The following is an 8,781-nucleotide window of genomic DNA, read 5'->3' as shown; positions in this document are numbered from 1 at the left end:
TACCCATTTGTTGCCTTCTATACAGTCTTAAGATTTTCTCTAAGAATAGGTGGCCCCTTCTCCTTCAGACACAGAGCTGGTAAACTCTTCTAATTGTCTAGTATGTTCTGAAGTTCAGAACAATACTTAACCCAATACAGGCAATTTTGCACCTGACAAAATAAATGCTTTGAAATATCTGAAATGTGGTAGGAAGAGTATGACATTGGCTTTAGATGGATTTGAGTCCCAGCTTTATTGGGTTCTGGTTAACTCTTAGCAGAACCCCAATTTCTTCATTTGTGAAAGTATAAGGACTCCCCTGCTACCAACCTCATGGGATGCTTTGAGATAAAATAACAATAATAATAGAAGGGGAAAGCCATTGAAAATTCAGAAAAGCTCTTCATATTTGAATCTGTTGATAGTTCTGAGCATTAGTAGACATTCAGATTTGTACCATGACAGAGATCAATTAGAGCCCTGAGTCCTAATGGAAATATCTCTTCACCCTTATTGCTACCACCCTAGGCCAAGCTGCCAGCATCTTCTGCCTATTGTTAGAGGCATTTTTCCTATCTTTTCCCCACTCTTGCTCCTTGCTCATATTTCTCCATGAAACAGCCAGTGTGAGATCATGTCACTCACCTGCTTAGAATCTTTTAAATGTCTTATCTCGGGTACCATGTTCCATAAGGTCCAACATAATCTGCCTTCTGTCTATTTCCATATCCTCCCGTTGAACTTCTCTCTTTCTTCCCTATGCACTGGCTTTCTTTCTGTTCCTTAGCCAAGACAAGCTTGTTCCTACTCAGGGCCATGAACTGTTGCTACTTACTTTGCCTAAAGCACTCTTCTCCAAGAACTTATCATGATTGATTTCTTCTTGTCACTGAAGCCACCTCCTCAGAGATCCTTTCCTGACCATGTGATCTAAAGTGACATCTTATTCTCCAGCCACTTTATACCACACCAGCTTATTATTGTTCTCAAAGCATTCATCATTATAGGAAATCAGCATATTTATTTATTTTCTCACTTGATTGTTTTCTCTCTCAGCACCTGAGTATAAAATTCAAAGAACATAGTCTACATCTCAGAGCCCAGAGTAGTGCATGACATATAGAAAGTGCAAAGGGAATATGATTGAATACATTCAGGTATAAAATAGTAATGCCAAATATCTCCCTTTTGTAAGCCATGTAAACAAAAGAAATACTTAAAATATGTATGGCTTGGTTATATATAGACTATGAAGTTACAGCTTTGTTCCTTTTTTTCTTACACTTTAATCAATACTGCACAAATGTATGTGTAAGCTCATAAGCCAGGGTTTTAAATGTTTTAACTCTGTTTGCTATCTGGTAACATTTTTTTATACCTGAATATATGAAGAAGATAATGTAAGGAAGGGAAATACACTAATTTTCTGTGTATTGATGATTGCAGTTATTTCTTGTCCAATTTTTAGCCCCACCCAGGAAAAGTCCCATCCATATACTTAAGATCCTAGGCATTGGGTGATTTTCAGCCAGTGATAACCTTCCTTAAGTAGATTTTTGGCAGGAAAAACATAGCTAGAGATTAGAGAGTACAAAGAGAACTGAGAACTTTCATTGACCTTCAAGGAGTGTGACTGAGGCTTCTTGTTGCTGTGATCCCATTAGATGGCCACCTTTCAAATTGTTCAGAACATTACTTCTGGGCATATAGAGCTGATATCTCACTGTGGATAGAAGCCCAGCCTTGATAAGGTCTAATTAAAAAAGCATCTCCATGAGAATGATACTATCTGGCAAGTGACAAATCCAATGATGCCATAGGTATTTTCCATACTTCTTTTCCATGCTTGAGTCATTTCCTTCACAGACCAGATAATGGGCAGCCTACAGAACTGGGTGAGAAGCCATGTATAAAGGTTGAAATATTTCTCAAAGTTGATCTAACCCAGCTGAACTTCTGGAGTCAGATAAATATGCACCCTCACAGCTATAGCCTTATTCCCTCTTCTGTGCTATCATTGTGAATGAGAACATGTGGGCCAATTTTTTCACTCCAAACCCTCTGATAAAATGGATTTTTTTTTCTTTCTTTTTTTCTCTTTAAACCAAGTTGACAGACATAAATGGTAGAGTGAAGGAAGGCTTAGATTTGGAGTAAACATTAATTAGTAGATGATCATTCTAACTCAACAATTTCCTACTAATGTGATTTTGGTTAATTTCTTTAAGATTCACTCAACTTATCTCATTATTCTACAAGGCACAGGTGAAACATCAACCTCCTCTGTGAAGCCTTTCTGGTAGTCACTAAATAAGAGCCAATGACTCTATCTTTTATTTCCAAATGGCACTTGCATTTTCCAGTAATAATGCTTTTAATACGTCATATTTAATTATTTAAAAATTTCTCTCTTTCCTTTTCTAGTAGACTAGGAGGAGGAGGCCTATGTCTTATTCATATTTATAAACATGTTTTGCCAACATGAAATGATTAATGACTGAGTGAAGAATTTATATTTCTTTTTCTTTTATTTCAGTATTTACTTGTACATATTTGTGGGGTACCGTGTGTTAACTTTGTTGGTCAAGTGAGTGAACAAGTGATTTTGTCACTTATGATTTAGCAAAAAATACAGAAACTTTCTTTATGTTGACAACAAGTAAATATGGGTGCCTACTAAATAACAAGCAGTTTTGAATATATAATTTCATTTAACCCCAAACAAGCTTATAAGAATTATTAACCCCATTTTATAGGTGAGGTAATTCAGAACACCCTCAGCAGTATTAGACTATTTCGCCAAAGTCCATTAACACAAAGAGGCATAGTTTAGAACGATTTATTCTCTTCAATTCTGATGCTCTTGGCGAAAAGGCCACGTGGGGACGCGCGTGGCGGGTCCGGCATAGCGGGGCGCCTCGGTGTTTGTCCTTCGTCGCGTGAATTTCTCGGGGGACGCCGCGGGCCTGCCTCACAGCCCCTTTCCCTGCCCCACTTTAGTACCAGCCTCCAAATCTTCGGACAGGGCCCAATCCTGGGCTCCCGTGGTCCGGTTTTGCTCGGACCTGCTCCACAAACGAGCACCTTCCGTGGTGGGCCACTGTGTCTGGGCCGGAAGCTGCTGGCGCCCGGGACGGGGCAGCTGCAGCTCGTGACTCGCCTCTGCGGGGACCCTTTGCAGGACAGCCCCGCCCAGAAGGCCCAGGCTGAGCAGGACGAGCCCGGCAGGCCGCCCTCCTCGCCACTGAGCCCTGAGCAGCTGGTCCGCGGCCCGCAACGTGCCCATGGGCTTTGGTGAGAGTTGGAAGAAGCACCTCAGAGGAGAGTTCGGGAAGCCGTATTTTATAAAGCAAATGGGATGTGTTGCAGAACAAAGAAAACATTATACTGTTTATCCACCCCCACACCAAGTCTTCACATGGACCCAAATGTGTGACATAAGAGATGTGAAGGTTGTCATCCTGGGACAGGATCCTTATCATGGACCCGATCAAGCTCACGGGCTCTGCTTTAGTGTTCAAAGACCTGTTCCATCTCTGCCCAGTTTGGAAAACATTTTTAAAGAGCTGTCTACTGACATCGGTGGTTTTATTCATCCTGGCCATGGAGATTTATCTGGGTGGGCCAAACAAGGTGTTCTCCTACTCAATGCTGTGCTCACAGTTCGGACCCGTCAAGCCAATTCTCATAAGAAGAGAGGTTGGGAGCAGTTTACTAACGCAGTTGTGTCCTGGCTAAATCAAAATTCGAATGGCCTTGTCTTCCTGCTCTGGGGCTCTTATGTTCAGAGGAAGGGCCATTGACAGGAAGCGGCACCATGTACTGCAGACTGCTCATCCCTCCCCGTTGTCCATGTATAAAGGGTTCTTTGGATGCAGACATTTTTCTAAAACCAACGAGCTGCTGCAGAAGTCTGGCAAGAAGCCCATCGACTGGAAGGAGCTGTGATCCTGAACTGAGGGGTGTTCTGTCTCCATCAGTGGTTTTGAGAAACTGCTATTGAAGTATTTGTCAGTTCTGAAGTTGAATGGAAAAGTTTTCTATTAATTCTTAAGTACTCTTGCATAAAGGGAAAAAGCTTCCGGAAAGCAGTGTGAACCAGGCTGCCACAAATGGCAGAAACAGCAAAGACCGAATGTCTTTCTCTGCACCATGGCTTTGGCCTAAAATGCAGATGAGGTCACATACGCACCTGGCTCTCTTCAGCTCCCTTACCTTTACGAGTAAAGGGGGAGGTGCGTACCTTTTTGTACAGCAAGTAGTTTGGTACCTGCTGCTACTTTTTACCCAGTAGGTTAGACTTCAGCTTCTAAGGTGTTGGCTGTTTTTGTTATAAAGGAGGCACCCTCATCCCTTGCGCAGCCCACAAGCATTCCAGAAGAACTGCCTACCCTCTTGATCTTTCAAGGCGCCCTTAGGCTCCTCCTTGAGGGAAGCAGGGAGATGTTTTGCAAGTTTCTAGAAATCTGGCCCAGGAATTAGGGAACGGCATCCTGATCGTAGTAGAGGTGAAGATTCTGTAGGAATAGTCCTTGGTTTGAGTCTTAACAGGTAGAGGCTGAGAGAAATGAGCTGGGTCTTGTTTATCCTGTAATTTGGGGGTGTTTCTTGGAATAAGCGGTGGAAGTTGAGCAAGAGAGGAGAAAAGGGATCTAAAAAAAAATTTTTTTTTAAATGGGTGATTTTCTCCTAGGGTTATCCTGAGTTGGGGTTTTTAAGGCAACACAGACTGCCAAATTCTGTTTTTTATGATCTGAAATCACTGGTATACTTTTTTCTACAATACTAGAGAATTTTACTTTTTGAAAAAATACTTATGCAGATTACATATTTTTTTCCAATCCTTTTTTAAAGAGACAATCTTTATTGGGTCTGCACCTCCATCTTTGATCTTGTTAGAGATGGTTTTGCTATTAGCCAGGTTAAAGAGTTAACCCTGCTCAAGTTTGGAAATAAAGATTGTTGAAGTTTCAAAAAAAAAAAAAAAAATCTGATGCTCTTTCCAATCTCCCATAACCATCTTTACAAATAGTTTCTTCTGTAAATGCTACCAACATTAAATTAAATCATATCTTAATAAACATGTTTTGCATGGTGTTAAAATAATAATCTATGTTACTTTTTGATTACCAAACAACATAGAGATCTATATATCTAAAAATATGCAGCTTAGAGAATCTAAAAGACTGATGCATCTAAGATTGGAGTGGTTAAAAGCAAAGGCTTCAGGCTAAAAATATGGATTAGAATCCCAAGTCTGCCATTTCTAAGATGTGCCCATAACCCTGGGCAGGTTATGTAGACTCAATGAAACTAAGTTTCCTGATGTTTAAATAATCCCTTCCTCAAATGCAGCAGAGCAAGACTGGCTAACTAAAACAGAGAAGGAATGTATTAAAGTTACTCATAAGCAAAGACCAGAGAACCAGGCAAAGAAAAGGGTAGATACCTAGTAGCTAAAGCTAATTAAAGGGGAATTCTTGTTTTGATTTCTAATCTTTCCTGTGCATACATCCCACAATGAATGAGCTTCAGCTGTGTTTCTGTCTTTATGGTATTCTACACGCAAGACTCACTTTCTCACAAGGGGGATTCTAATTGGTCCAGCTTAGGTTTCGTGCCCAACCTCTGTCTAAGGGATGGCAGAGATCTTCAATAGCCACTGCCATCAATTCTGCACACACAAAAAAGGAGGCAATTCTCCAAAAGATAATAGCGGGTCCTCTTACCAAAAACAAAACAAAACAACAAAAACAGACAAAAAACCTTCAAAAATGAAAGTCCTCAAAACAGCAAACATCTATAAAACTCCCTCACAGGGTTAGTGAGTTTATGATGGTGCTGGCCTTGTAGTAAACATTCATAAATCTGTTACTCTTTTTAGAATTGCCAATAGAGGTATCTTCATCTTAGAGAAATAGTGTAGTGTACTGTTTGGAGCAGAATGCCTAGGTTTGAAACTTGGTTGTACCACTTATCACCTGTGTTACCGATGGCAAGTTAACCTCTCTGCTTCACGTTCTGCATTTGTAAAAAGGTATTATAAAAGTACTAATCTCAAAAGTAATGAAGGTTATTTTGTCATTTGTGTAACAAATCTTCCTAAAACTTAACGGCTTAAAACACTTGCAATTTATTATCTCTTGCAACAAATCTAGTCAAGTCTTGACAGTGATTTCTTAGCCAGGCATCATTATTATCATTTTTCTCTCCTATCTGTGTGCTTTTTTCAGCAGGGTAGCCAATCCTCTTTACATGATAGATTTGAGGGACTCTCAGAAAGGGATGGAACATTTTGAGAGAAAAAGCCCTAGTGCACAAGCAATCATCAAGCCTCTGCCTGCATCATGCTTCCTAATGTCCAATTGGCCAAATCAATTCATATGACCAAGTCCAAAATAATTGTGAAAGGACTATATACAGGATATACATAGTTCAAAGTACATAATTCATTGTGACATTCAGTGATCTACACAATGATTAAATGAGGTAAAACATTTAAACAGTGCTCAGCAAATGTTAGCTAATGGACTTAATCCTTCATTTTACAGAACAGCAAAACATAAAGTTTTGTCATTTTTAAATATCTCAATCAAAATTCTGTTTGTCTTGATCATAGTGATTTATTGGCTGGCTTCTCTTACTGAATGTCTGAAGTCACAATATTCTCCCTTGCTGGTTAAGAAGAGATCCATAGGTTTAAGCACCGGACATTTAAATGACTAAGTAAACATTATGTAAGAGTTGTTATTTCAACAATTTAATTTCCGTAAGAAGACAAGCTACAGGAACTGCATTGTAGGGCCAAGAGCGTTGTCCATTTAATGTGCTTTCGATCTGTTCAAACACTTGAATGACAATTAGACTGAAACTCAAGATTTCACTTTACAAAAGCTGAAAGCATATTTGGGGTCTGAAAAACATCTTAGCAGCAGGTGTTTACAATAAATTATTTGAATGATTAAAGAACTTCAGTAAAGAGCCTTGTTGAAAGTTTGAAATGTATCCTAATAAGTGAGGATGACAAATCTGAAAAGTTTACTCCACTGCTGAATTGATCTGGGCTGAGGTTATTTAGCATTGCTTATTTATCATGTTTTCCAAATATAATTATATTCATTGTCAGATATCTTGCTAGTATTTTATACTATAATTAGCTAGCAAATTTGGTCTCTTTTGAATGCCTGGCACATAGTAGTGCTCAATGAATATTATGTTCCTTCTGTATACTTAACCTAAGATATTATCAAATGCTGGTTTTCAGTTAAAGGAAACAAAGCAGAAGTAATTTACATGAAGAGGGAAATTTATTTTGAAGACATGGAAGAAAACTGTGTGATTGGCTTACCTCCGCTCAATATCCCTCTCCATCTGAGTAGATGTAGTCTATGAAGCAGGTAACCATGAAGGGCAGTGTATTAGTCCATTTGTGTTGCTAGAACAGAATACCTGAGACTAGGTAATTTATAAAGAACAGAGGTTTATTTGGCTTATGATTCTGGGACAGCTGCATCTGGCACGGGCCTCAGGCTGCTCCTATTCATGGTGGAAAGCGGCAAGCAGCGGTGGGTACAAGCAGATCACATGGCGAGAGGAAGCAAGAGAGAGTGGGGAGGTGCCAGGGTCTTTTAAACAACAAGCTCCTGCAGGAACTAACCCAGTGAGAATTCACTCACTACCCCTTCCCCCCCAGGGAGAGCATTAATCCATTCATGAGGGATCCGCCCCCATGGTTCAAACAGCTCCAACACTGTCACATTGGGGATCAGATTTCCACATGAGTTTTGGTGGGAACAACACATCCGAACTCTATCAGGCAGAATCTAGAAGATGAGGAAGGATGAGCAGACAATTATATATGTGTCAATCACACATATTGTCCCAGCATCTATGAGTAAACCAAGTCAATAAAAACAAGAGAGTCCTGGTGAAGCTGCGTGAGTGTGACTGCTGGAAACTAACTCCCAAGGTCTTCCTAACTCTGCTCCTTACAGCACTTCTAGTCTCTGCAGTTTCCACCCCAACCCTTGCTTCCATGCGAGGGTGGGTGCCGCTGCCTATACAAAACAACCTCTTTGACTACATCTGATGCTGTGTTCTCGCTCTCTTTTTATTGGTTATGAATGTTCATGAGATACAGAGCTGATTGTTACCCCTCATGCCCAAGATATGAAGGCCAGGTTCATACTGGAAGTATGCACTCTTGCTCTTTCGAAGCTGTCACCTTAACATCCCTTCCAATTGCTTTGCTCTTACTTATGCAGTCTTCTGCAGGAAACAAGAAATAAGTACATGAAGAAGGCAGAGAGCATGTAAATGAGAAGATAACCAATCAGAGACTTGTATATATATACAGGTGAGTCATTAAGGCGAACAAAACCACAGACTTAACTGGTTTACTTTTGAGTCAAAGAGCAAATTTTTACAGAGTAGAGTTGGGAACATCCTCTCACCCAAAATTTTCATTAAAATATAGCTAAGAGTTTTAGTGAAGTACCTCCAGGGTGTCCTGAGATTTATTCACAAGGTCTGGCTACAAAATGTCATATTTTTTTGCAGATTAGGAAGTGTTAGTCTTGTTGCCTTTTGGAGAGATTAAAAATTGGTATTAGAACCTCTTGAAAAAAGGAAAGTAGGGAAAATTTTGACTGATTAAAAATTTAGGAAATAATTAAATGGACGTTGAGCTTATAAAATTTCTAGTATTAGAGGAAGCCCTATATCTGTGGAGACATCCAGGGAAATCTTGTAATTAGAAGATCTGCTGATAAAGAGAAGAAAATTCCGACTGAGAATGGA

At 39.8% G+C, this 8,781-nt stretch overlaps 1 pseudogene; it reads left to right on the top strand.

Moving 5' to 3' along the window:
* Nucleotides 1-2,839: 2,839 nt before the first annotated feature.
* Nucleotides 2,840-4,005, top strand: LOC134363714 (uracil-DNA glycosylase-like; annotated as a pseudogene).
* The last annotated feature ends 4,776 nt before the right edge of the window (nt 4,006-8,781 follow it).

This window comes from Cynocephalus volans, chromosome 15, assembly GCF_027409185.1.
Source record: "Cynocephalus volans isolate mCynVol1 chromosome 15, mCynVol1.pri, whole genome shotgun sequence".
Lineage (NCBI taxonomy): Eukaryota > Metazoa > Chordata > Mammalia > Dermoptera > Cynocephalidae > Cynocephalus > Cynocephalus volans.
Note: the sequence above shows the minus strand (reverse complement) of the source record. Positions and strands in the feature narration are given on the sequence as shown.